Source organism: Mustela lutreola, chromosome X, assembly GCF_030435805.1.
Source record: "Mustela lutreola isolate mMusLut2 chromosome X, mMusLut2.pri, whole genome shotgun sequence".
NCBI lineage: Eukaryota > Metazoa > Chordata > Mammalia > Carnivora > Mustelidae > Mustela > Mustela lutreola.
Window position 1 is genome coordinate 34,495,680 of NC_081308.1, and position 27,319 is coordinate 34,522,998.

The window sequence follows — 27,319 nt, forward strand, 5'->3', positions numbered from 1 at the left end:
CTGTGCTGCTGTTTTCAGGGTCCACACTGCGGACCTACAGACTGCTCAACAGGTCCCCAGCTGTGGAACATTCTGCCCTATCACAGGGCACTTACTCCACAGCTGCGGCCCTTCTGACCCACTTCTGGCCGAACTTCAACATCCAGTACTCCACAGCTGTGGCCCTTCTGACCCACTTCTGGCCGAACTGCAACATCCAGTCACATAGCCTTGCTGCAGAACCCAGGTCCCTGGGCTTCCAGAACGAGCTCCTTGTTTCCAAGGTCACCCCACTTCGAGGCTCTGTGTGGGTGTTGCAATGCCTGTGTTGCTAAATGCTGAAAAGCAAACAGGGAGGTTCTGAGCAAGGAAATCCTCGGGGCATTGAGCGAAGAATTTGTCTTCAAAGTGCTTGGGCTAGCCCTGAGCTGCAGCTTCCCAGTATAAGCTAGACCCTGCTTGCATCCCTCTCTGAGCCAGGCCAGAGTCTGTCAGCATGGTAGACCCTAAATCAATCCTGGGTGCTTGCGTCAGAGACTCAGACCAAATCAGATGAGTCTAGGACACAACCAAGTCTCTTCAGAGGCATCTCCATGCTTTCTGTGGGGAAGGGTCAGCCAAACTTTTATTGAATCATTCAGTGTATGGTGACAGCTTTTGTAGGGACCTGGGGATGGGGAGCGGAGAGGGACACTTCCAGATCAGCCTCCCTCTTCCTACACGTCTGTCTCCAGGATGCCTCCATCTGCGAGTTGAAGCATTGGGAGCTATGACGTCTGTCCAGGAAGTTGGGGGTGGGGCTTCCCCTTTAGTTAGTAACTAATCAGGACCCTCTCAGGGACTAGGTGGTAGCTGATAGAGAATCAGGGAGTATAGGCCCCTAGAGGCGGCTCTAAAGAGGCCAGCGCAGCAGAACAGGCTGATGAGGTAACCTGGGCACTGGCTATGATGTTCGGTGACTCTCTACCACGCTCAGAATCTGCAGCGACAGCCTTCGTGTTTCCATTTCAGCTCCAGTGGCTCCCACGGTGCCCTGGGCCTCTGCCAGGCCTGCTTCGAGCTCAGGTCATTGGCACTTACTTAGAAGGAGCCCTCTACTTGGGTCCTTCTTCCCTCAGAGTGTCTCCTAGAGGGGCTCACTCCTTCATCTTTGCTCAAAAGTCGCCTCCTCCATTCTCCACCCCTCTCCTGGATGTATTGTTTCTCTCTTTTTAAAGATTTTATTTATTTGTTTATTTATGCGGGGGGCAGGCAAAGGAAGAGGGAGACAGAATCTCAGGGAGACAGAGACTCTCAAGCAGACTCCCCACTGAGAACGGATCCTGACGTGTCATTCAATCTCACGATCCGGAGACCATGACCTGAGCTGCAATCAAAAGTTGGATGCTTCACCAACTGGGCCACCCAGGAGCTCCTCTCCTGGATAGGTTCTTGCTCTGGCACATATCCCCTACTAACATGCTGTTTAATTTACTAATAAGAATGGAAGCTTCGGAACAGAGACCTGCTCTGTGTGGACATTGGCCTATCCCAAATGGTGGTTCATAGTGGGTGCTCCTTAGGGCATTCGTCTTGGCCAGTAACACCTCTGGAAAGAACTCCATGGGTATCTGTGGGAAGAGGGCCCCCTAGGCCTGTGCAGATCAGCGGAACAGGGCCTGCTTTCATTGAAAGGAGGCCACCTCTCCCTGCTTACCTCCGCCACCCACTGGCCTCTCTCAGTTCATTCCAGTGGCTTTGAATTCTGCAGCTCTGTTTCAACCTTCCCTGTGTCAGGATGGGGAAGCCGGCATGAAGAACGGGACTGATTTTGTTTGTTCATGGTTTATGTTCAAACTTTGACATCTTATTTCAGAGTGATGTGAGAAAGGCACTTGATAAGCTGCCGGCAGGCGTTTCTCCTAAGGGGTCTGCCAAAAACTGTGGGATTTCAGGGTCTGGTTTTCTTCCCCTTCTTCAGGTAAGCTTGTTTATAAGGAGGAAACATTTGTGCCGCTCAGCAGGTTTGAGAGACCCTGTGGGAATGGCTGTTTATTTGTCTTTTGATCACAAAGCCTGGGGTTTGGCTCCGAGGCCAAAGTTCTAGAGGCCTCTTTATCTCCTCCCCTGGAGACTTGAATCTCTCCTCTAACATTCCTTGGGCCCCTGGAGTGGCTGGGCACTGTGGGAGGGGCTCCTGTAGGTGGACAAAATCCCCTAGCTGCCTGGCCCCCGCCCCCGTGCCTGCCCCTGCCCTGGCGTAGCTGTCCTTAGCCTGACCTTCCACCAAGAACTGTGGTTCCTTCAGAGCCAGGCCCCAGAGCCTAACCTACCCCCCCCCCAAAGCCCTGTCAACATTTATTCAGGGGAGCGAGGCTTTTGTGTTTTATGCCACATCTTAGCCCTTGCCTTCTACCAAATCTGGGGAAGGTCGCAGCGCAATTCACTCCCTCCTCTAACACGGAACCCAGTGGGCCGCAGGAGCTGTGGGTGGGGGGAGCTGTCTGTAAAGGTGGCCAGACCAGGCTCTGGCTGTGGGATACCCCCAGTCTGTGCTCGGGGTGCCCCCACTGCCTGGTGCAAGGCGAGCTACCCACGACGAGCCTTCAACCTCAGCGAGCAGAGAGACCGTTTTCCTTGAATCAGCATGCGACACCACGCAGCTTTCCCCACGGGGGCACATATTGAGAAAATGAAATTCAAATCACCCCTTTGGTACGCTTTTCATTCCCTTTCCTGATAACGCACAGAGAGAAGCCGATTCTCTAGAAGAGCAGGTAGGTGCTTAGAGGGCCTTTCTCGTGTCCCCAGGTGCTTGCAATGGGACCCACGGCCAGCAGCCTGGGCGGAGATCACAGTCCACTCCAGGACTTTGCTCCTTGCCTTGAGGCTTGCTTGCTTCCCCAAGGAGCGGGACAACCTTCTAGGGTCAATCTCTGGCTGTACCCACCTCCGGTCCCCCCAACACCTCCCTTGGCACGAGACTTGAGCGAGCTCGAGATCGCGCCCTGATTTTGAGCTTGCTTTCTCAAGTCATTCCACTTCACAGTAGATTGCCTTACATCTTTCTCTAAAAATAACTAAATAAATGAATGAATGAATAAATAAATAAATAAATAAATAAATAAATAAATAAAAAGTCCTTAGCTTGGCGTTGTGGTTTTACTGATGCAGAAAAATGTAAAGATAAAGACGAACCCCCCCAGAACAAACCTTTGTGCTCTCTGGCTCTCCTGGGAAAAGAGGCCAGGCAGGGCCTGTGTGCACGAGGCAAGAGCTGCTTTTGCAGAAATGGAAATGCTCCCCCATCTTTCCTTCCACATGAAGTCGCTTCATTATATTTTCAGGCGAGCGAGTCATGGGTTCCTGGTGCGCGGTTCTGTCTTTTTCAATTAATGCTTTTCACAGAAGTTCAGGTTTTAAACATCTCCCCCTCTCTTCCCAGGTCTGTTACATTTCCCAGAATGGTTCCCAGCGCTGGAGATAATTCCTTTTCGGAGAACCTACATTTCTCACCTGCTGATTGCAATTAGCCACTGCCAGCTGGGGCCTGGTGTGCAGCTGAAAAGCTAACAAGAAGTGGAGACCACGCGGAACCCAGACAGGGCAGAGGATGTGAATAAATAAGGAATAGTGCCCGTGTGTATGAGCCGCTCCCATGAATCCAAGGTTTCCCGACCCTCTGGATGGCCCTCCCTCTTCCGGCTCTGTACTCCCCACCCCTCCCCCTCACTATTTTATTTTTAATATTTTTTTGGTCTCTGGCTTTGTAGCCTACACTTAACATCATGGTCACGAATTTACCACTAAGTACATTTTGTTAGGCAATAAACAGCCTTGGAAGAAAAATGAAATCGGACTAGGGCTTCTGTTCCAATCATGTTTGTGAGCTGTGGTGGAATCAGGCGGGCCCTGTGTGCAGGCCCTGGAGCTAACCTCGGATATGAGGACTGGCAGGACCTGGAGAGGCCTTGGGGACCACCAGATCCGAACCCCTTCATTTTATGGGCGAGGACACGGAATCCCAGAAGGGGGGAGCATGACTGATCCAAAGACTTGGAGGAAGTTGCAGGGCTGGCTGAAATCTACCTCTCCTGACCTCCAGCCCAGTCTCTAACCACTGAACTGCCTTGCCTTTGTCCATTCTCTAGAGTTTGTGAGGAAAGCACCAAGGAGATCGCCAACAGTTGGAAGGTAAGCCTCTGTTGGGCAATGTGATCTCCAACCTAAGCAGATATTTCCTTCTTTTCTTCATGGGCTGGGCCTGGCCCCAGGGCCAGGGTTATCCCCCCCAACCCCACCCCGGTGTCCTCCGGGGTTGTACATACCCATGTCCCCATGGCTCTCAGCTGCTGACCTTGATCCCCTGCCTGGTCTCTAAGCAGAGAGTGCTGGGCCTTTGGGGTTGCTTTGTCTACATACCGCAGGCAGCGGTAGGGAACAGACAACCAGCCAGGGGGAAACGAGTAGCTCTCTCTTCTAGCTCCACAGTGGAGAGATGCTGGCCCAGTGAGGTCTGTGGCTCCTGATGCAACTGTATCTACCTGGTAGGAGCAGGCTGCGTCCCCCCTAGCCCTCCTCCCCACTCCACAACTCACACTTAGAGGCTCAGGCGTTCTCTGCCTAGCTCACTTTCCACTGGGAGACGTCGCCTTGTATGGTTTAGGGTCAGAGAGTGGATAAGCTCCCAGACAGCCATAAGTAACCAAACATGCCTGGACTGTGGACTCCAACCTGGCCATCTTCTATGATAGGCATGTTCCTCAGCCTGTCTCATCATCTGAAACTTGGACACTCCTAATGCCTGGCTCACTGGGCTAGCCGAGAGGATAAGGGAAGGTAATGTAGGTAAAAGAAGGTTCTGCGTAATCATTCATTTTCCTTCACTCTAATCCTGTCTCCATTTTACAGAGGAGGAAACCTGAAGTCAAGGATGGTAAAGCCACTGTCTCCAGCCACCAACTTCGTCTCCCTGTGAGGCACTCAGGGAAGAAGCCTAACACAAAGTCCGTTCTCCAAAGACAAGCAATTCTGTGCAGGTAAATGTTCAACAACTCGCTGGGGGTGGTGGGGAGGGGGAGCGAAAGGGGAGGGAGGAAGTTCTGACTTGCAGGGTTGTTGACTTTTATTTGGAGATAATCGTAGATTCACACACAGTTGTGAGAAATAATACAGCAAGATTCCCCTGTACCTTTTATCCGGTTTCCCCCAGTGATAACATCTCAGAACACTGCCGGGCAATCTCACAGCCAGGATATTGACATGATATCATCCGGCAGTCTTTGTGTTTTCCCAGTTGGACTTGCACTCATTTGCCCATGTGTGTACTTGGACCTGCGCAGTCGCCTCCCGCATGCGGGCGTGTGGAGATAGCACACAGTCAAGACAGAGCAGTGCTGTCATCACAGGGCCCCCCGTTGTTATCTTTACTCCCTCCTGCTCTACCCTGTCCTTAGCCCCTGACAACCTCCACTCTGTCCTCTGTTCCAAAAATCTTGTCATTTCCAAATCTCCTATAAATGGAATCATATAGTATATAACTTTGGGGATTGGCTTTCTTTCCCCCACTCGGCATAATTCCATCAAATTTGATTCTAGTTTTTATATGTATCAGTAGTTCATTCTGTTTTATTGCTGAGCAGGAGTCCACAGTATGGATGTATGAGTTTGTTCAACCAGTTACCTATTAAGGGACATTTAGCTCATCTGCACATTTTGGCTATGATGTATAAAGCGACTATAAATATTCATGCCCAGGTGTTTGTGTGAATGTCAGGTTTCCATTTCCTTAGAAATTCTGCCCTCTGCCCAGGGGTGTGATTGTTGGCTTGTATGGTAGTTGCCTGTTTACTTTGATAAGAAACTACCAAATTGTTTTCCAGAGTAACCGTACCATTTTACATTCTCACCAGCAGTCCTAGCCAGCATTTGACATTGTCACTCTTCTTTATTTCAGCGGTCCTGATAGGTGTGTCATCATATTTCATTGTGGTTTTTTTTCTTTGCCTTTCCCTAATGGCTAATGAAGCTGAATATCTCTTCGTGTGCTTATATGCCATCTGCGTATCCTCTGCAGTGAAATAGCTCTTCATGTCTTTGGCTCATTTTCTGATCGGACTGTTTGGTTTTGTTACTGTTGAGTTTTGCAAGTTCTTTATATATGCCACATACTTGTCCTTTGTATCAGATACGTGGTTTGCAGACATTTCTCTCCAGTACATAGCTTGTCTTTTCATCCTCTTAACAGGGTGTTTTGCAGAGCAAACGTTTTTAATTTTGGTGAAGTCCTATTCACCAATTTTCTTTTACTGACTGCACATTGGGTGTCAAGTCTAAAATCTCTGCTTAGCTGGAGATCACAAGATTTTTCATCTTTTCTTCCCCTAAATGTTTCATAGTTTTATGTTTTACATTTAAGCCCATGATCCAGTTTTAGTTAATTTTTCTGTAACTTATAAGGTCTGGGTTCAGTTTCTTTTTTTTTTTTTTTTTTTCCCTTACAGATATCTAATTGCTCTGGCAGTATTTGTTAAAAAGGCCATTTTTCTCCACTGAATTACTTTTGCACCTTTGTCAAACATTAATCGGACATATTTGTGGAGGGTTATCTCTGGTCTATTCTGTTTCATTAACCCATGTGTCTACTTATCCAACAATACCACTGCCTTGATTATTATTACTAAGTAACAAACCTTAGTATTAGGTAGAATGATTCCTTCCTTCTTTTTCTAGATTATTTGGCTATTCAAGGGCTTTTGCTTTTCCATATACATTTTAGAATAAATTTGTCCATGTTCACAAACAACCTTGCTGGGATTTTAATAGGAATTACATTAAACATATATATATATATATCAAATTGGAGGGAATTGACATTCTAACTATGTTGAGTCTTCTAATCCCTTTAATGGAATGTCTCTCCATGTATTAGAGATCTTCTTTGACTTCTTTTACCAGTTTTTAAAAAATAATTTTCAGCATACAAATCTTGGATATGTTTTGTTAAGTATATACCAAAATATTTCACTTTCTCTGGCATGAAGGTAAATTTTATCATGTCTTTCAATTTTAGTTTCCACATGCTCATGAGTAGTCTATAAAATGCAGTTATCTTTGTGTGTTGGTGTTATGTTCCATAAGCTTGTAGAACTCACTTTTTGGTTCTGGAATGTTGGGTGTTTTGTTTTGTTCTGTTTTTTAAATAGATTCCTTGGGATTTTTTACATAGACAGTCTGAAAATTGGCACAATTTTATTTCTCTGTTTCTTCTCTCTGTATCTTTTACTTCTTTTTGTTGCCTATGGCACTGGCTAGAACTTCCTGTACTCTGGTCAGTATGAGTAGTAAGAGTGACCATCCATCCTCATTTGGTGCCTGTTCTTAGGACAATGCATCCAGTTGCTCAATTAAGTACGATGTTGGTGGGTTCCTTGTAAGTGCTCTTTATGAAGCTGTGGTAGTTCTGTCTGTTTCTAATTTGCTGTGAGTTTTTATCATGAAGCATGCTGCATTTTCAAATGTGTTTTTTTCTATTTTCATTGATATGTTCAAATGATTCTTCTTGTTTAACTTGTTGATATGATGGATTACATTGAATGATTTTTGAATGTTGAACCACCTTTGCATTCTTGGAATAAATCCCCAATTCATCGTGATGTATAGACTTACCGTATAGGGGCGCATGGGTGGCTCAGTCAGTTAAGCGTCTGACTCTTGATTTTTGGCTCAGGTCATCATCTCAGGGTTGTGAAACTGAGCCCTCCATTGGGTCCCACACTGGGCATTAAAATTCTTTCCCTCCCTCTCTCTCTCTGTGCCTCTGCCCCAGTAAAAAATAATAAATAAAATAAAATCTTTAAAAAAAGAATTATTTGTATACATTGTTGGATTGTGTTGGGTAATATTTTGTTGAGGATTTTTGTTTGTAAATTCCTGAGAGATATTGGATCTGTGGTTTTCTTTTTTTGTACTGTCTTTTCCTGGTTTTGGTCAATATAATACATGCCTCATAATAAGAGTTGGCAAGTGTTACTGCCTCTTCTATTTTCTGGAAGATATTGGGTAAAATTAATGTTAATCTTATTTAAATGTTTGGTAAAATTCTCCAGTAAATCCACTGGGGCCACGGAATCTCTTTTGGAGTTTAAATTACAAATTCTATTTCTTTAATGGTTATGGTATCTATTTTATCTCCACTGAAGTTTTTTAGTTCAGGGTTTTTGAGAAACTGGTCTATTTCTTCTAAGTGGTCAGACTACGAGAGTAAAGTTGTTTGTTGTATTCCTTTATTATCCTTTTAATGGCTACAGAATCTATAGCAATATCCCCTATTTTGTTCCCAGTATTAGTGATTTGTGTCCCCTCTCAATTTATATGCCCATTTCACTGGAACGCTATTGATTTTTTTTTTCCCAAAGAACCAGCTTTTTGTTTCATTGATTTTTTTTTTCTGTTTTGCTGTTTTCAGTTTCATTTATGTCTGCTCTTATTTTTATGATTTCCTTCCATCTGCCTGCTTTGGCTCTACTTTGCTCTTCCTTTTCTAGCCTTTTGGAATAGGAACTTGGATTATTGATTTGAGATCTTTCCTCTTTTTTAATGGAAAGACTGAGTGCTATACATTTCCCTCTCAGTAACGCTTTAGCTGAATCCTACCAACTGTGATAGGTTGTATTTTAATTTATCTCTATGTGTTTTTAAATCTTTTGGAGACTTCCTTTTGGGCCCATGGGTTGCTTAGTAGTGTACTGTTTAATTTCCAGTTCTTTTATTTTTGTCTTTCTATTACTGATATCTACTGTGATTCCTTATGTGTTCCCACAGAACATATTCTGTATTGAGGTTTGCTTCATGACCCTTTAACCATTCTTTAAATGTAGGTTTACTAGCAGCACATTCTCTCAGTTTTTCCTTGTCTAAGAAATGTCTTTATTTCCCCTTCATTTCTAATAGATAGTTTCACCAGGTACAGAATTCATGGTTGACAGTTGTTATACTTCTGCACTTGAAACATGGGGCCCCTTCTTTAGGCCACCATTGTTTCTGATGAGAAATCCGCTATCCTTGGAATTGTTATTCCCTCCAGTTCATTTGTCATTTTCCCCTGGTTGTTAAAGAAATTGTTTTCTTCATCTTGAGTTTTCCTATGTTTAGCTATTATTTGTCTTTGCATGAATTTCTTTGTGTCTACTTAGTGGGGTTAGGTCTTCTTCCACTTTGAGAATTTTTCAGCCATTATTTCACCAAATACATTTTCAACCCCACATTATTTTCTCCTTCTGAGACTCTGATGAGACAAATGTAAGATTTTTTTTTTTTATTGTCCATATTGTTCTTGGAATTCTGTTCTTTTTTTTTTAAGTCTATTGTTAATGTGTTGGTCAGATTGAGTAAATTTTATTGAGCTTTTATTAAGTTCACTGATTCTGTCTTCTGTCATCTCCACTCTACCATGAGCCCATCAGGTAAGTTTTTTGTTCAATTACTACTGTATATTTCAGTTCTATAATTTCCATTTAGTATTTTTTAAAATATTTTCTCTTTCTTTGCTGTGGTTTTATTTTTTTATTTGTTTTAAGAGAATTCATAATTATTTGTTGGAGCAATTTTATGGTGACTGCTTTAGAATATGTCTCATATTCCAAAATCTGATTCATCTTCTTATTAGTATCAGTTGATTATCTTTTTTAAAGATTTTATTTATTTATTTATTTATTTATTTATTTATTTTACAGGGTGGGGAGGGGAGAGGGACAGAGGGAGAGGAAGAAGGAGAGTCCCAAGCAGACTCCATGCTGAATGTAGAACCTGATGTGGGCCTGATGACACAACCCTGATATTACAACCTGAGGTGAAATCAAGAGTCAGGTGCCCAAATGACTGAGCCATCCAGGTGCTCCAAGTTGGTCATCTTTCTAATCCATGTTGTGATTTTCCTGGTTATGAGAATGATGAGTAATTTTTTAATTGTATTTTCGACCTTTTAATTTTTATTTTAGAAGACTCTGTCTTTGAATCTTTTATTGTATCTGGCATTTGCCCTGTTTTGGTTTCGCTTGCACATTCTGTCCTACCTTTTTTTAGCTCTCAGTTCCAATGGCAATTTAGTTTCCTGAGCCCTTGCAATGGTATTCTGGTCTGTTTGATTTATGTGGCTCTGCCTGAGCTTCTGTTAGATCCCTGCTAGTGCCATTTGTGAGGATGAACAGTGTTTCCCTGGGCCTCTCAGTATTCTTAAGTAGAATATGAGGGATTCTAGACCTATGAGAGGGAAAACACTACCCTTGGCCTGTTCACTGGCCACCTGTGTCATTTGGCTTCCTGTCCTATTTTCCTATTTTCGTAGGTGCTTCTGGGGGAGTGAAGAGGCTACTAGAGCTTCCTTCTGCCATTGATTGGAGGATCAGGAGCCATGGATTTGGATGATTCTTTACCATTAGGTGAAGGGTTGAATGACATTAACCTTGGGTCACCTGCAGCCACTGAGTGGATAGATAGAAAACATGGAGCATGCTAGCTCCATTGATACCTGTTTAAATGTTGCTGGTCTATGTGGGGGTGGAGTAGACGGGTCCACTCTGGACCCACTCTTGCCTGTGCTGTAGACAGATTGAGCCTGCTGCTCTTGTTGGATGTGGACAGGGGATGGGACAGCATCCTGAGCTCTGCTGGTACCACTGCTGTGAGTAGATTGGCCTGCCATGTCCCTGGGTGTGTCTCCCAGTTAAGTCCCTGATGAGATTCCCTTTTCCTGGAAAAAAAAAAAATGAAAACCCAGGGATTTATGACAGTATTGGTCTTCAAGTCCTGAGGTCCCTAACCAGTCTGTCTTCTTCTACCCAACATTCTGAGTTCTTTTATCATTGTCTGTGGAATTATTTCCAGGGTTTTAGTCATACTTTGAGGAAAAAAGAGGGAATATTGAGTCTATGCTATCTTATCGCAGAAATTAAAATTACTGCTCAGAAAAGGAGTCCATTCAGTGTGGTGGGTATGCAGGTGTTTGTTTTAGTTTATTATTTATACATTCCCATGGATTTGAAGTATCAGAAATAGTTGTTTGTAAGGTGGTACCAGGTGTAAGATAATCAGTTTCCCATTGACATTGCACTGTGTCTCCCATTGTAGTTTATTATATTAATTTGATGAACAAAATACTTGTTTGGTCAAGACACATTAGCTAGAAATGATTTCAGTTGCATCCAAAATACTAATTTTGGATGACCATCTGACAGAATAGAGTTAAAAATGAGGCAAATAAATTTAGTGCAAATGTGACCATGCATGGGAACATGGCTTCACAACTGCAAGAGTTAGATCATGATGTAACCAAGCCTTTTAAGGATTACTTGTAAGTGGTCACCTTTGGAGATGGTAAACATAAACCTATAGGGTGAATTAAAAAAAAAAAAAACTATCCTAATATGGGGATGAAAACTTAATGCCTCAGATATTTCCAGTGACCCCATTAAACATAGACCAAAGAGGACTGTATCTCAACTTCGAGGGAAGTGAGGATAACATGTGACCTCAAAACCTATGTTCAATGTCACGAACATATCCCTAAATGTGTTCTAAGAAAGTCACTGACATCAAAGATGCATGATTAGTTTAAAACAACTGTTTCACAAGGCAAAAGGACAGTGTTTCCAATTAATACTTCTTTTTATGTAAAACATGTTTATAAATATGGATATCTAATTTTATTAGAAAATTAAATAATGTAAGTAAACCTTTCACTATTCCATCTGTATCTTTGAAAGTTTGTGTATTCAAGGTGATAAAAAAAATTCTTTTTTTAGAGAGAGAGCGAGAGAGAGAGAACGAGAGAAAGCACATGAGCAGTGGGGGAGGGACAGACAGAGAGAGAGAGAATCCCAAACAGGCTCCACACCCAGCATGAAGCCCAACACAGGGCATGATCTCACAACCTCAAGATGATGATCTCAGCCGAAAATCAAGAGTCAGACGCTCAACAAAATGAGCCATCCAAGTGATCAAGAAATCTTCCTAAAAGATCTTTTCATTTGGAAATGTGGAGGCTACGTTGCATTTGGTATAGATTTATATATAGTTATTTTAGTATTTCAAATGCTCAGAAAACTACAGTTGTGTGTCTACTACCCAGATTATGGAATATTAACCTCTGGTCATATTTACCACATAATTTTTAAAAAGGAACAAAGTCTGCAGTGAAAGTTCTCTGTGTACCCTACTTCTATACCATTCCTTTCTTCCTTCCCCCAGAGATTGATATTCATTTACATGACTGTCTATTATAACTTACAACACAGATATATATCTGAAAACAACACTTGGAATTATCTTACGAATTTTAAAACATTGCATAAATGAAATCATGCTGCATATATTCTGTAATACTGATATATTTGAAATTATTTTTATATTCCTATTTTGTGTTTTCTGCTTACCACACTTGTTTTCCTTTCGAACTGTCTAATAGACTGGAAAAAAATTAATTGTCCTTTTTATTCATTCCCAGTTTGGAAACTGTGTGTTATATTTCTCTCCAATTTTACTAGTTATTCTTACATTCTAAACATGCATATTTAATTATGAATTTTTTTCAAAGTCTAAAGCTATTTAATATATCTGTTCTCATACTCTGACCTTTAACTAGCTCCACTAGCCTCCTCAATTTCTTTGTTATTTTGTCTAGAACATTAATCCCATCTGTTTAAAAAGACAATTTATGGGGGTGCCTGGGTGGCTCAGTCGGTTAAGCATCCAGTTCTTGATTTCAGCTCAGGTCGTGATCTTGGGGTCTTGAGATCAAGCCCTGTGTCTAGCTCCATGCTGGGTGTGGGGCCTGCTTAAGATTCCCTCTCTCCCTCTCCCTCTGAAAGAAAAAGACACAATTTATGGCTCTATTTTTTATTGGTCAATGGTTAATTAAAATTATTATTCTATATTATTCTATATATATTTCTTAATCATAGTTTCTAGTAGCCTACTTTTTCTGGGTTCACTTTTCTGCTTATTAAAGTATATCCTCTAATTGTTTACTTAGTAAATATCTGTGAGTCTTTATTTTTGAAAATGTCTTTATTTGTCCTCACCTTTAAATGTTATTTTTGCTGAAAATTAACACCTTTGTTGACAATTATTTTTCTTTAGCAATTGGAAGACACCATTGTCTTCTATCATCTTTTGCTGTTAGTACTTTTTCTTTTGACAGAAATTTGTCTTCTCATTCTTGTAGTTTTTGACATTTTCTCTTTGCCCTTGATATTCTGAAGTTTTATATGAGTTTAGATTTGTTTTTATTCATACTCTTTAGAATTTGTGTGACTGAATCTGAGTCCTAGCCTTCTCTAACCAGCATGATTCTGGGTAATTATGTTCCCTCATTTTGAACCCCAATTAGATGTATATTAGAGCCCCCCTCAGTCTCTCAACTGCTCTTTCTTTATATCCTTTTAACTCTTTGTAGTGTATCTTATAAATTATGCAAGACTATCATCCAATTCACTAATTTTCTCTTTGATTAGGTTCATAATTCACTCAACAAACATTTGCTGGGTGCTTTATTATGTGTCAGGTGCTATAGTAGGCACTGTACTCTTACAGATGAATGAGTTAGGGCCCTACTTTTGACAAATTCCTTCTGTTGTCAGGAAGAGATACAAAGTAAGAAGCAATCTCACATGGTGTCTGAAGTGTTACGGCGAAGCTTTGATATTGCAAGTACTGAGGCTGGCTACCTAAAAATCAGAAGGGGCCGCCTTAGATAAAAGCTATCCACACTGAACCTGACAAGCCAGGTAGACTTTGCCAGGTGCATAAGAAAGTGAAAGCACGTGGCTGTCAAAGAGAACAACTATAAAAAGAGGAGCAGGAACGACTGTGCCTGTCAGTAGATGGAGAAGTGGCAGGAGAAGATCTGGGGGAGGCGTGGGAAATGACACTGGGGAGGTAAGCAGGGAGTAGGTTGTGAAGGGCCTTGTACACTCCATTCTTGAATGTGATTTCATTCCAAAGTGGGAGGGAGTAATTTAGACATGTTAAGCGGAGGAATAGCATGGTTAGATGTGGATTTTAGGCATGCCATTCCAGATTGTAGGAACTTGGGGCTAGATGCAGGAAATGATGAGGATATGGGTTCTGGAAACAACGAGAAATGCAAGACAGGATGGCATAGTGGGCAGAGATGCTTGGGAGGCAGACATGATTGAGCTTGGTGGTGGAGAGGCTGAGTGGTCTGAGAAAAGGTAGGAGGCAAGGACAATCATCAAGTGTGGGAATCTGTGATTTAGGTGGATAAGATGGTGTTGGCAATAAGGAGGAGGAACAGATTTATGGGGAGGGTACGGGGGTGATAATAAATAGGGGTTGAGACATGTTGAATTCTAGGAGCTTGTGACTTTCACAGAGGAAGATGTGAACAGTAGGTTAGAAGTAAAGATCTAAAACTCACAAGAGAGCTGTTAGAGTTACGTGGAGGAAGCTGTTATAATTCAGGCTCTTTGCCCATAGATGAGTGGTTAGAATCACCTCATCGATAAAGGCTAATGTAGAATGTTTGTCTGTTTTCCATGTATCATCGTTCTCACAAAGAAAAGACCCTAGATTGTCCCCGTTACTGAGAAAAGAGGGTGATAGGACCTGGAATCATTATTTCCAGGAAGAAAAGATGTGCAATGGTCTTGCTATCTCTCTCGGAATGCATTTCCATTATTCCCTTGTCCCTTGTCCCTCTCAATGGCTGTGCCAGGTCCCTCCTCATTCAAGCTACCACGTGTAGCAAAATGCCCGCCATCCGAGCGGGGAACTTACAACACCGGGCTCTGACCTATTCACCAAGAGCTTCCTACCATATGCAAAAACCGTAAGGAATGGTAAGCAGTATGTCTTAGGCCCACATGACCAAAAAAGAAATATACTTTGGTTTAGGTTAGACTCAAGGGAACCTTCCACGAGGATCTATGGAAATGGTTTACCTCAAGCGTCAGGGAATCCCCTCCCTCAAATGCTCCTAGAAAAGTACAAACATTTGTTTTACTGGAAAAATTTTAAGATAGCTTAGTGAAAGCATCAACATAGTTTGGTGGTTCTTTCACTGCCTCTGGGATGACATAAAATCTTGGCCTGGCTCACACAGCCTGTCACCATCTCTTCCCTGCTTGACTCTCACCACCTACCTCCCTTCAGCTCAAACATGTTGAGTTTTCACTCTCTCCAAAGCTCCACACTCTCTCCCCTTGGGGCTTCTCTCTATCTGGAACCTTCTTCCTCCTGCCCTTATTCCTCTTGCCTCTGACTCATCCTTCAAGCCTTACCCGAGATGCATCTTCCTTCAGGAAACCTTCACTAATCTTCTGAATTGTAACTGTCCCTCCCATGTGCTCCTATTTATTAATTAAATCCTCCAGTACATGTTTTTAAGAGCCTATCAGAGGTCAGACCATGTGCTAAATTACAATATAAGTCTGCCCCAGTAGAACCTACTGGGGGAAAGGGAGAATAAATGAGTCAACCAATGGTATTAATTAGTGTGAAAAGTGAACTCCTATACCAAAATACCCAGCAATAAAGTAGTGTGAAGAACAAAGACACGCATTCTCTTTCAACCGTCAGAGATGAGTGTTCCAGGTCAGTGAGACGCTCAGCTTCAAGCAGTTGTGCTTGACCGTGAATGGCTCTGCCATCGTCATTGCATGGCTTCCAAAGTCAAAGTCCCTCTAGTCCACTGCTCTCCGATAGAATATTCAATGATGATAGAAAGTTTCTATTAGTATCTCTGAGGTCCAATATAGTAACCCCTAGCCACATGTGGCTACTGAATACTTAACATTGTGGCTAGTGTCACTAAGGAACAGAATTTTGAATTTTAATTAATAAAAATCTGAATTTAGGTGTGCCTAGGTGGCTCAGCGGTTAAGCCTCTGCCTTCGGCTCAGGTCATGGTCTCAGCGTCCTGGGATCGAGCTCTGCATCGGGCTCTCTGCTCAGTGGGGAACCTGCTTCTCCCTCTCTCTCTGCCTGCCTCTCTGCCTACTTGTGATCTCTCTCTCTGCCAAATAAATAAAATCTTTAAAAAAAATAAAATAAAATCTGAATTTAAATCATGACGTGAAGCTAATTAGCGGCTACCATATTGGATAGTGTGGCCTCATTGCCTCTCCAGCCAGGGGTTGGGAGAAAAAGGGGAATTCTGGGACCTGGTGTCTCCTCTTAAGCAGGCGAGGCCAAATTTATACCCAGAGCTTCTGCTCACATTCTATTGGGCCTACTGTGTTTCACTGCATCTAAGTTGACATCAGTTGTAAGATGGATCATGTGTCGCTAAGGGAGAAAAAAAATGCTGCCAATTAAGCTGTTATAATGCATTTAAAAAATCACATCCACTTGTGATTTTATACATATTGAAAGGGCCTTTCAGATGTACTAAGTACGCACACAGAGTAATACACAAGTGAAATAAGTTCCTAAAAACTTCTTTGCATTGAGTCTAACTCTCCTGAAATATTTTTCAACTCACACTTGCTGATGCATGTGCTTTTCCACAGGTGATTTTTCTCCGTGCCCCCAAAACATCAGTGATAAGGCCTTTCTTCCCAGTGTGCTCTACTCTTGTATCCAGGATTTCCTTCCAAGAAACTGACACCCAGTTGGCAACTTTTGACTCTGGTGCTTTACTGTTTGATCAAATGGAGGGTACTGTTTTTCCCTTGGTTGAAACAAATGTTGCTAGAAGTTGGCCAGTTTGGGACAAATGGATATTCATTGTCTTAACAATGATCTTGCTCAACGTGTGAATTGGTCACGTCAGCCTCTCACTGCTTTGAAATTTCTTTTGTCTGTTCTGAAGGATTTGGCAATTTCTCCTGCTTTCAATTGCATTACTCGACAGGAGATAGGCTGTCCTTTTGTTTGTATCTGGGAAGCACAATGTAACACAGCTTCATCTACTTGTAGATGTCTTCCTGCCTTGGGTCTTGTAAACACTTGGTTGTTGCTTTGAAAAAAAAAAATTACGAAATTGCTACCATTCCTCCAATAATGAATATTTGCTTTGCTAATATCAAATGTATTCCCCACCGCTCTGTTTACCCGCCTTTCTGTGTACACGATACCTTTTCATCTCAATGAGAAATCATAGTATAATCTTTCTGAAGACATTTTAAGCAGCAGTTCAATTTAGCACGCATAACACTGACAACGCACAGATCTCAGCTGGCGCAATGACGATGTGAATAGCTATGACCAGCATTGCGTGGACCGGGGCAATGACAACCATTTCACGATTGCCATCCAGCCTGCAGCAAATGGTGACATGCCATTGATGGCGGGGGGAGGGTGGGGGGGCACCCAGGAGTCAGTGCTGAGACAAACCAAAGCCAAAGTCAAGCCAGTGGCGGGTGAGCTAAGAGGATTCTGGCCTGTGGGGAAATAGAAGAAAACCCACATAGGGGCAGAGAGGTGAAAATGAGAGCCTATGAGAGCCTAGAGAAGGAGGCAGAGAGGGAGGAAAGACGAGGAGGAGAGTCGTTTCCTGAAGACTCCTCGGCTTCAGGTCGGTGATACATACATCCGTGTGTGTGTGCACACATACACACGCCCCCACACCTAGACATGCATGCACACACGTTTCTGTTTTCCTTCTTGCCCAAGCTAGCACAAGTGGATTTCTGTACTTGGAAACAAACAAAGACTAGAACACTGGCCTTTTAAGATCTGTTTCAGTTCAAGGGGTGACCTTCAGAAAAAGTCCAAAGCGGCTGATCTGACCACAAAGGGAACTGCATCGGTTGGGTCAGTTTGAGGGATTCTGACTAAAGAAGAAACATGAATTTCATGCAGCTTAATAGGAGCTGACGCCAAAGCACATTCCCTCTATAGGATTTCACCCGTGACTAATAAGCCTTTTAATCATGGCAAGAAGACACGGAGATTTTGCAAACATGCTTTTGCAGTACCCACATTTAGTGTTCCTGACCCTGTTTTCTTGCCAGACTGTGAGAAGCACCTGCTCCTTTTCAAGCCGTTGTCAGATCAATATTTAATCAATTGCCTTTTGATATTTGGTAGCGCTGAATAAATGGGATGCCGATATTTCTGCTCAGAGCTGCTCCTCTGGTGTCCCTCATTCCGTGTCTGTGAAACCCTTCAGGAACCTCTGAACACTAAGTGGCATGTCCTCTGAGTTGTCTGATACCCCCCCCCATTGCTGCAGAGGGGCTCTGTGGCCCAAGGAGACGTGGGATGCTGGTGCCAGGGCCACTCTTATTAAAGCAACGTCCAAACTGAGTCATGAAAGCGGGGGAGCAGAGCTACATTCAGGACACTGGGGGGCTTTGCCAGGTGAGGGCTATTTAATAGACCAGCCACATTAAAGAAAAGCAATGATGTAGTGAAAGGAGCCTAATGAGCAGAAGTGAGGCTACTGTACCTAGAGAGAAAAAATAATGAGCTGCGAAATATCCCCCAAGGCGAGATTGCCAGTCTTCTGCAAGGAGGTCTCAGCCTATAGGTAAAAAAGGCTCATGTGGTCCCTTTTCCTTGCATGGTAAACAGAAGTTCTGTGGGCAATTAGGGGCTGAGCTGAATGTGAGATTTGAAGACCGGGAATTCTGTCGCCAACTCTTTGGAGATTTCCACACCCAAGACCCCAGTTTTAATTCCCAAAGGAAACCGGGAACATACGTGACCTGTGAATAGAAATTAGGAACATCACATCATCAAAAACAACCCTCTCAGTGTCTGTGCAGCAGATGGACATCTGGATGTTCGTTCGAGAAATCTCAGGAACTGGCACTACAGACTCTTTCTAAAGCTGTCCTCGGGGGCCATGCCATGGCGCTGCCTTGAGGGCAAAGCCACTTTCTAATGAGACCCTCTCGGTCTTTCAGTAATGACCCCTCCTAGAGTGGGATCCGAGCTGGGCATGCCATAGCCATACAAGGTTCTGCTTTACAGTCTGTGTGGGAATGACAGGCCAGAGTTCGGGACACGTGGGCGGGGGAAAAAATTATTAAACCCAATACATTACTACATCCCGAATGTGAAGGAAATCAAAGGAACAGAAGACCTGGTCACTGCCCTTAAGAAACGTACAAATGCCTGCCATATAGACAATGGGTCATTTACAGAGAAACTTTTCAAGTTCACACAGTGGGAAAGAGGTTGAAGCCTGTGCTTTCCAGATGAGCGAGGAGACAGGATGATGAAAGATACATCATGAAAGTGGAAAAAAGATACACTTTATGATAACAAATCCTTACTACTTATAAATGCTTTCTTCAGCATTTTCTAAATAGGTGTTCACAGCAAACCCACGAGACAGGCAGGGTGAGGATAGATCCGCCATCTTACATGTGGGAAACTGAAGCTTCCTAGAGATTGAGTCAGGAATTTCTAATCTTTTAGCTATGGGGGTGCAAAGACGAGTAGAGTTCCCATGCATGATGCGCTGTCAAGGCCATAGCCAAGTTTAGAAGAAACTCATATTTCTAGGGTAAATAAATAGTACTATAAACATTTTTGGCAAGGGAGGGAGCAAGGCAGAAATAGGCATTGCATTCACAAAAATTTTGCAAATACATGAATAATGAAATCAATGTTTAAAAATACAAGATTTTAGCAAGAGAAACTCTAGAGAGATGGCCAGTCAGGGCTCATATAAGTACTATATTATTTTGACTCCCCCAAGCAAGCCATGGAACCATTCATGGATCAGGGACAATAGTGTATGTGCCATTAAAGTTGTTATTGGACAAATTACCCCCAAACTTAGTAGTTTGATACAACAGCAATTATCTTTCACAGTTTCTATGGTGATTTTGGCTTGGGATCTCTCATGTGTTTGCAATCAAGATAGTGGTGGGGGCTGGTGCAGTTGAGGTCTCTCTCTCTGTCTGTAATCTTGGGACTTCCCCATGTGGTCTCACCCCATGGGCTAGTTTGAAGTTCCTTACAGCATGGCAGCTCGAGGTTCCAGCTTGAGTGTTCCAGCAAGCAAGGCAGAAGACCTAGCCTAATCTATGGTCATGAGTGAGTCACAGGTCCTGCCTAGTTTCAAGGGGGAGAGGACAGACAGCTCCCCCCTCTATGGGAGGAGTGTCCAGGTCACATTGTTCCTGAACATGTGAGAGGGAGTGACCACTCCAGCCATCTTCAGTGAATAAAATCTGGCAGAGCATACCTTGAACTAAGGATTATGATGAATCTTATTTTGTGCCTTCGAGGTCTGCACAAGGGAAAAAAAAATGTGCTCAATCAAATTTTCCTGAAGGGAACTTATTTTGGAAAAAAATGAATCTTGAATTTTTCCAGACTCCCATTCCATAGATAAATGTAATAAAGCAGTAAGCATGCAAATTGAAAAGGAAAATATAAATAATTCTTATTTTGTTGTTGAATATCACAAAAGGTAGAATTTATAGAGACAGCATCTTATTATAAACATGAAGAACATTTATAATTTTTCTTGTGTTCTCACTCTGTCTGCCTTTTATTTGGAAGGTGACTGTTGTATCGTAGACAAAAATGTTCCTAAGACCCCTTTCAATCATGTGCAATATAGAAACCCAAGCCCTTCTTTTTCTTCTCTTGTCTTTCCTTGCAGTTTTGTTATTAAAAATTTATCATGGGGGGTGAAATTTCAAAAGAAATGGAAGCAAATGTCGAATCACAACTCATGGGTACATAACTTCTATAATCTTTATAACTAACGCCTACTGATGGGGTGGTAACTGTCTGGTTTGACAGAGACATGGCTTAAGAGTTTCACGAAATTTCTACCTCAAGACCCATATTGGCCAAGGACAAAGAACATATAACTCTGAGTTCTTGGGGTCCATAGCCCCAAGGAGCCCCACGTCTATGAGCACTCTTGAAATTTCATGCACATTTCACTTTCTCTCTTTCAAGTTTGTTTTTTTTTTTTTTAAGATTTTATTTATTTATTTGACAGAGATCACAAGTAGGCAGAGAGGCAGGCAGAGAAAGAGAGGGGGAAGCAGACCTGCCGAGCAGAGAGCCCGATGCGGGGCTCGATCCCAGGACCCTGGGATCATGACCTGAGCCAAAGGCAGAGGCTTTACCCACTGAGCCACCCAGGCATTGGTGTTTTTATCTTCATATATAAAAGATATTTTAGATACTATCAGTTAACGTCAGATGGCCGTATCTGTCACGTGGCTTCAAGCTCCTCTGTGTACCCCCTTATCAGTTCAATGGGCAATGGAATGCCCAGTCCCCATGATATGCTGGTTATAATTTCCCCAACACTTTCTCTCTCCTTTGAGGAAACACATAATAATGCAGGTAAATCAGAATGATGGAATTATTGGCATTACTTTGGATTCACTCTAATTTATGTACTTTAAGTTGCTTTCAAGTCTCAGGACTTGACTATTATTGAAAGCTAATTACTCAAGGCACACCTCCCGGTGATAATAATACCCTCGAATGTTGGAGAGACTTCTGCTGAGAATTTCTGGGATTAGTGAGTAACCCAAGGTCATGTAGTTAATTAATAACAATGCTGATATTCAGACCCTATCTTTGGAGTCCTTATCTTGTGTATTCTATTGCTACACTTAGAGTCATAAAGACTACTAACAGCAATTCACATTCCTAAAGAAGCCTGGGGACACGAGGTAGGTGTAACAACGTTTTGCAGAGAAAGTCAACTTACTAACTTAGGCTCTGTTATTTATACATTCAATTACTTATTTTTTCTGAGAGGATTAGAGACAAAACATGTGGTCTGGTATATATATATTTTTTAAAGATTTTATTTATTTATTTGACAGAGAGAGAAATCACAAGTAGGCGGAGAGTCAGGCAGAGAGAGAGAGAGAAGCAGGCTCCCCACTGAGCAAAGAGCCCGATGCGGGGCTCGATCCCAGGACACTGAGATCATGACCTGAGCCGAAGGCAGCGGCTTAATCCACTGAGCCACCCAGGCGCCCCTGGTATATTTTTTTTTAAATTTTTATTTATTTTTTTAAAATTTCTTTTCAGTGTTCCAGAATTCATTGTTTATGCACCACACCCAGTGCTCCATGCCATATGTGCCCTCCATAATACCCACCACCAGGCTCACCCAACCCCCCACTCCCCTCCCCTCCAAAACCCTCAGTTTGTTTCTCAGAGTCCACAGTCTCTCATGGTTCATCTCCCCCTCCGATTTCCCCCAACTCACTTCGCCTCTTCAACTCCCAATGTCCTCCGTGTTATTCGTTATGCTCCACAAGTAAGTGAAACCATATGATAACTGACTCTTTCTGCTTGACTTATTTCACTCAGCATAATCTCTTCCAGTCCTGTCCATGTTGATACAAAAGTTAGGTATTCATCCTTTCTGATAGAGGCATAATCCTCCATTATATATATGGACCATATCTTTTTTAAAAAAGATTTTATTTATTTATTTGACAGAGATCATAAGTAGGCAGAGAGGCAGGCAGAGAGAAAAGGGGAAGCAGGCTCCCCCCTGAGCAGAGAGCCTGATGTGAGGCTCGATCCCAGGACCCTGAGATCATGACCTGAGCCAAAGGCAGAGGCTTAACCTACTGAGCCACCCAGGTGCCCCTAGACCATATCTTCTTTATCCATTCGTCCATTGAAGGGCATCTTGGTTCTTTCCACAGTTTTGTGACTGTGGTCATTGCTGCTATGAACACTGGGGTACAGATGGTCCTTCTTTTCACTACATCTGTATCTTTGGGGTAAATACCCAGAAGTGCAATTGCAGGGTCTAGGGTAGTTCTATTTTTAATTTCTTAAGGAATCTCCACAGTGTTTTCCAAAGTGGCTGCACCAACTTGCATTCCCACCAACAGTGTAAGAGGGTTCCCCTTTCTCCACATCCTCTCCAACACTTGTTGTCTCCTGTCCTGTTGATTTTGGCCATTCTAACTGGTGTGAGGTGGTATTTCAATGTGGTTTTGATTTGAATCTCTCTGAGGGCTAATGATGATGAACATTTTTTCATGTGTCTGTTAGCCTTTGTATGTCTTCTTTGGAGAAGTGTCTGCTCATGTCTTCTGCCCATTTTTTGACATGATTATCTGTTTTGTGTGGGTTGAGTTTGAGAAGTTCTTTATAGATCCTGGGTATCAGCCCTTCGTCTGTACTGTAATTTACGAATATCTTCTCCCATTCCGTGGGTTGCCTCTTTGTTTTGTTGACTGTTTCCTTTGCTGTGCAGAAGGAAACAAAAGCAAAAATGTGGTCTGTTTTTAAGCCAAGCCAGATGTCCCTAACTTTGTCGTCCCCCACTCCCAGTTTCAGAGCAGCATCGCTCCGCGCCACTGCCCCCACCCCCAACCTATGTCCAAGGGGCTATATAGGTGCCAGGGATGCTGGGACTCCACTGAGCCTTGAGATGATAAGCAGAAACGCCATGTCATAGGTCTTGCAAAGTAACGAGTGCCATGACCGGTTAGGGTGAGGGTCCCACAGAGGGCTCTAGAGCTGAGTGTTGTTGTTTCAGCGGTCTGGGGCAGGGGCTGGGGGGCACTCACATCCACAGGGTGGCAGGGTCTTACCACTGTTCGCCATCATGTTTTATCCAGAAATCACCCTTTGCCTCAAAGATGTAGGTACGGTTGTTGAACAGTCCTCGCTTCATTCCTTATGGGGATTTCCCTCCCAGGGGCTCTGTTTCTTCCATAAGACCATGTTTCTATCAGCGACCTTCTAGAGAAGTATCAGATATATCCATGGGTCTGTACCCTAAGGTTCTTTTTTACCCAGAAAACACTTCCTAGCTCCTGTTAAAACAGCCGATATATGTAGTGTGTGTGTGTGTGTGTGTGTGTGTGTGTGTGTGTGTAGTAGTGGAGTAGTGGGGAGGGAGGAAGTCACCAGACTTCGTTCACTATAAGGATCCAAGTCTGAACTTTGTGTACTCTAATAGAGCTTGTTGCACTGGCTATAGGAAGATCATTGGTGAAGGGTCTGAGAGAGAGAGATTGAGAGAGAGAGGGGCTGGCACTAGCACAGAATTGCTAAAGTAGCTCATTGCATGCACTTGAATCCATCACAAAATACTGAACAAAACAATGTGGAATGCCGGCCATTAGGATATCACAGCTGCTGTTTCCTTCCTCCCCCTCCCTCCCTATTTCCCTTCTCTTCTTTCTTTTCTTTCTTTCTTTTCAGGTTTGAGATGGCTAATGCCTCCCCCTTCCTGAGCATCAGTCCCTCGTGTTTTCCAGAGGCTTAGACAAGACGGTCTCAGACTTTGCAGTACTAACACGCCATGCTTCCATGAACTTGTGAATTATGCAAAGTGATCAGAGTTGTGAGATGCCTGCACAATCACCCCACCCCGCCCAGGTTTCCTATGAACTTCCCCAGAGGGGAGCTGACAAATTGTTAAACGGACTCATGCAGAAAGTGCAGAAAGTTCCGAGTGTCTAATGGGGGACCCTGCAGCATCCTGGAACTTGGGACCCATTGGTTGCCTGCCTCTCTGTAAGTCTTAATAGATAAAACCAGAAAAAAATAACTGGGCTTGAGCTATCTTTTAAAGAATCTGAGCAAAGAGAATGCAGGTAATCTGTAAGGAGGAGGCAAGAGCTTGGATTCCAGAAGCGAATGTCCCTGGGGGCACCTGGGTGGCTCAATGGGTTAAGCTCTGCCTTCAGGTCAGGTCATGATCTCAGGGTCCTGGGATAGAGCCTCACATCAGGCTCTCTGCTCAGCAGAGAGCTGAGCAGAAAGCCTGCTTCCCCTCCCCCTTCTGCCTACTCATGATCTCTCTCTCTCTGTCAAATAAATAAACAAAATTTTTTAAAAAAGGAAAGTCCCTGAAAGTATGAATAAAAGAGTGGTTGATTTGAACCTTCTGTGGCTAAAAGCCTGAGTAAAATGCCTCTGTGGCAAAGGTTTTATTGAAACTGTCAACAGGACCAGAGAAGAAGGCAGTGATTTGCTAATGAGAAGACCTGAATGCAGCCAGTGGCCACGCACCTTGCACCTGGATCCCAAGTCCCCAGAAGGGAAGGGCCAGCAGGTGGAGGTGAAGGACAAAGGGTCCACTCTAGTGATGAGTGATCCAGTTCTGGGTTTACAGGCTTCAGAAACAGTCTCGGAGTACAAACCAGAGATACGCTCTTTCTTCAAGAAGTCTAGGGTTTCTTTTTTTTTTTTTAAGATTTTATTTATTTACTTGACAGAGAGAGATCACAAGTAGACAGAGAGGCAGGCAGAGAGAGAGAGAGAGGGAAGCAGGCTCCCTGCTGAGCAGAGAGCCCGATGCGGGCCTCGATCCCAGGACCCTGAGCCGAAGGCAGCAGCTTAACCCACTGAGCCACCCAGGCGCCCAAGAAGTCTAGGGTTTTACATCAGGAAAGGGTCTTGCTCAAAAAAGGATCTCAACTCCATAACGAGCACCCAAACCATCCAGGTCTGCCAGGCCCTACATTAAAAAAATATATATTAGGGCGCCTGGGTGGCTCAGTGGGTTAAGCCTCTGCCTTCAGTTCAGGTCATGGTGTCAGGGTCCTAGGATTGAGGCCCACGCCAGGCTCTCTGCTCAGCAGGGAGCTTGCTTCCCCTTCTCTCTCTGCCTGCCTCTCTGCCTACTTGTGGTCTCTCCCTCTCTCTCTCTGTCAAATAAATATATAAAATCTTTAAAATATATATATTTTATATATAAATATTATATATTATATATATATAATATTTTAGGTGTCTGGGTGGCTCAGTCAGTTAAGTGTCTGCCTTCTGCTCAGGCCATGATCTCAGGGTCGTGGGATCCAGTCCCGCATTGGGCTTTCTGCTAAGTGGGGAGTCTGTTGCTCCCTCTCCATCTGCCCCTGCCCCCCACTTGTGTGATCTCTCTTGCTCTCTCATAAATAAATAAAAATCTTTTAAAAAATCAAAAAATTATATTTAAAAGCCCTCTGTCCATTCTTCTCCTTGATCACTTCCCATTCATCTACCAATACCTCGCTCAATGTTCCACTCCCCTGAAATTCCCCAGGTCCAGAGACAGGAAGAAGAATTTCAAGAGGTAGTCTTCCCCCCACTCCCAAGCACTGACATCTCACCATAACCCACCCCTCTGTTACAGACCAGATTGTGTCATGTCCTAAGGATCTCTCCCATTTTTCGTATCAGTTAGCATGTTTTGGTTACAAGTATCGGAAAACAAAACAAAATTTTAAAAACCAGCTTAAACCAAAAATGAGGAAGTATTCGTTTGTGTCACTGAAAAACTCACCTTCCTTTGCAGCTGAATTCAGTTGCCCGACAAATTTTCCCGGATCTGTCTGAGTGAGCTTCATTCTCAGATCTCCTGTGTTCTCTGGATTTATATGTTGTTCCTCCTGAACTTTGAATTTAAATAATCTCAGAACTCCAGCCAAGATGAGACAGACACTTCTCTTCCCTGAAGCTACAGTAAAAATGTAGGACATGAGTCTTTTTGATGCTGATTGGCCTGGCTTCGATCATGTGCCCCTCTCTCACCAATCACAGTGGTCTGGAGGATGGAAGTCTCTGATTGGTTTAAAAGAGGTCACCTATCCTACCCTTAGTGTCTAGTAGTGGAGGCTGGACTCTAAAAATAGCAAGTGCCTGTCCCTATACTGTGAGCTCTTCAGGGCATAGCACCGTGTCACATACAGTAGGTGCTTAACAAACGCTGACTGCATTCCTGAATTAGGAAGAGAATGAATACAGCCTGTTCCCACTGCCTTCTTTCCACTCCATCCTCATCCATTGCCTACCCTGGCCATGGCAAGCCATCAGTCTTTCTGGAATTGAGGCTTAAACAGTTGGTGTCTTCCTCCACTTTTCTTCCTCCTAAGCTCTAGCCAACATAACTTTGATGGGTCATGATTGAATTGCTTTTGTTCGAGAAGCCACAGAAAGAAATTATTTCTTGCTAATATTCTTGAAGGATTTTCCACAATGTGATTAGATTATTGCTAATCTAATAAGACACCAGACTAATGGTGGTATTAATAATATTATGTGATTTTTGCAGCAATCGCATTGCTCACTGAATGAAAACTTTGGAACATTCTCTCTCTGGAAAGTCTTAGACCACGGAGATACAGATAGAGTTAGCTGTGTTACTCTGTAGGCACCTTATAGAACATTCATAAAACCAAGCAAACAAATGACAACTTTATATTCCTATAAAGTATTGGAATTATGAGTGTTTTATTTCCTTCTTTATGCCCGTGTGTATTCTCACTTTCTCCACAATGAGCAGCCTTTGATTCATACTTTGGATGTTTTTTTTTATTGAGGGGGGATCTTTATAGAAGATTCCATTCTCATTGACTTAATGATCACTTTGGGGCAGATTCCTTAAGACTAAGGTGGATTGGACTCAGCGGCTCTTTGGTGAGACTCAGAAGCACCATCCCCA

General features: G+C 43.1%; 2 long non-coding RNA genes across 4 annotated transcripts in view; one reads left to right on the forward strand and one right to left on the reverse strand.

Annotated features, from left to right (window-relative positions):
- The window catches only part of LOC131821558 (uncharacterized), a 66,482-nt gene that overhangs the window by 28,114 nt on the left and 11,049 nt on the right, over positions 1-27,319 (forward strand). For 2 of the 3 annotated variants that reach the window (XR_009349939.1, XR_009349940.1), the window contains 3 exons: positions 3,404-4,152; positions 4,870-4,997; positions 24,094-24,749. This is a non-coding gene — a long non-coding RNA (uncharacterized LOC131821558). Of the gene's footprint in view, positions 1-3,403; positions 4,153-4,869; positions 4,998-24,093; positions 24,750-27,319 lie in introns of those variants that run through there. The other variant, XR_009349941.1, reaches the window with a different exon arrangement.
- LOC131821559 (uncharacterized) lies at positions 21,999-26,352 on the reverse strand. The gene is made up of 3 exons (XR_009349942.1): positions 26,162-26,352; positions 23,478-23,628; positions 21,999-23,129 (listed from the first exon to the last, which is right to left on the reverse strand). It is a non-coding gene; the product is annotated as an uncharacterized LOC131821559 (long non-coding RNA).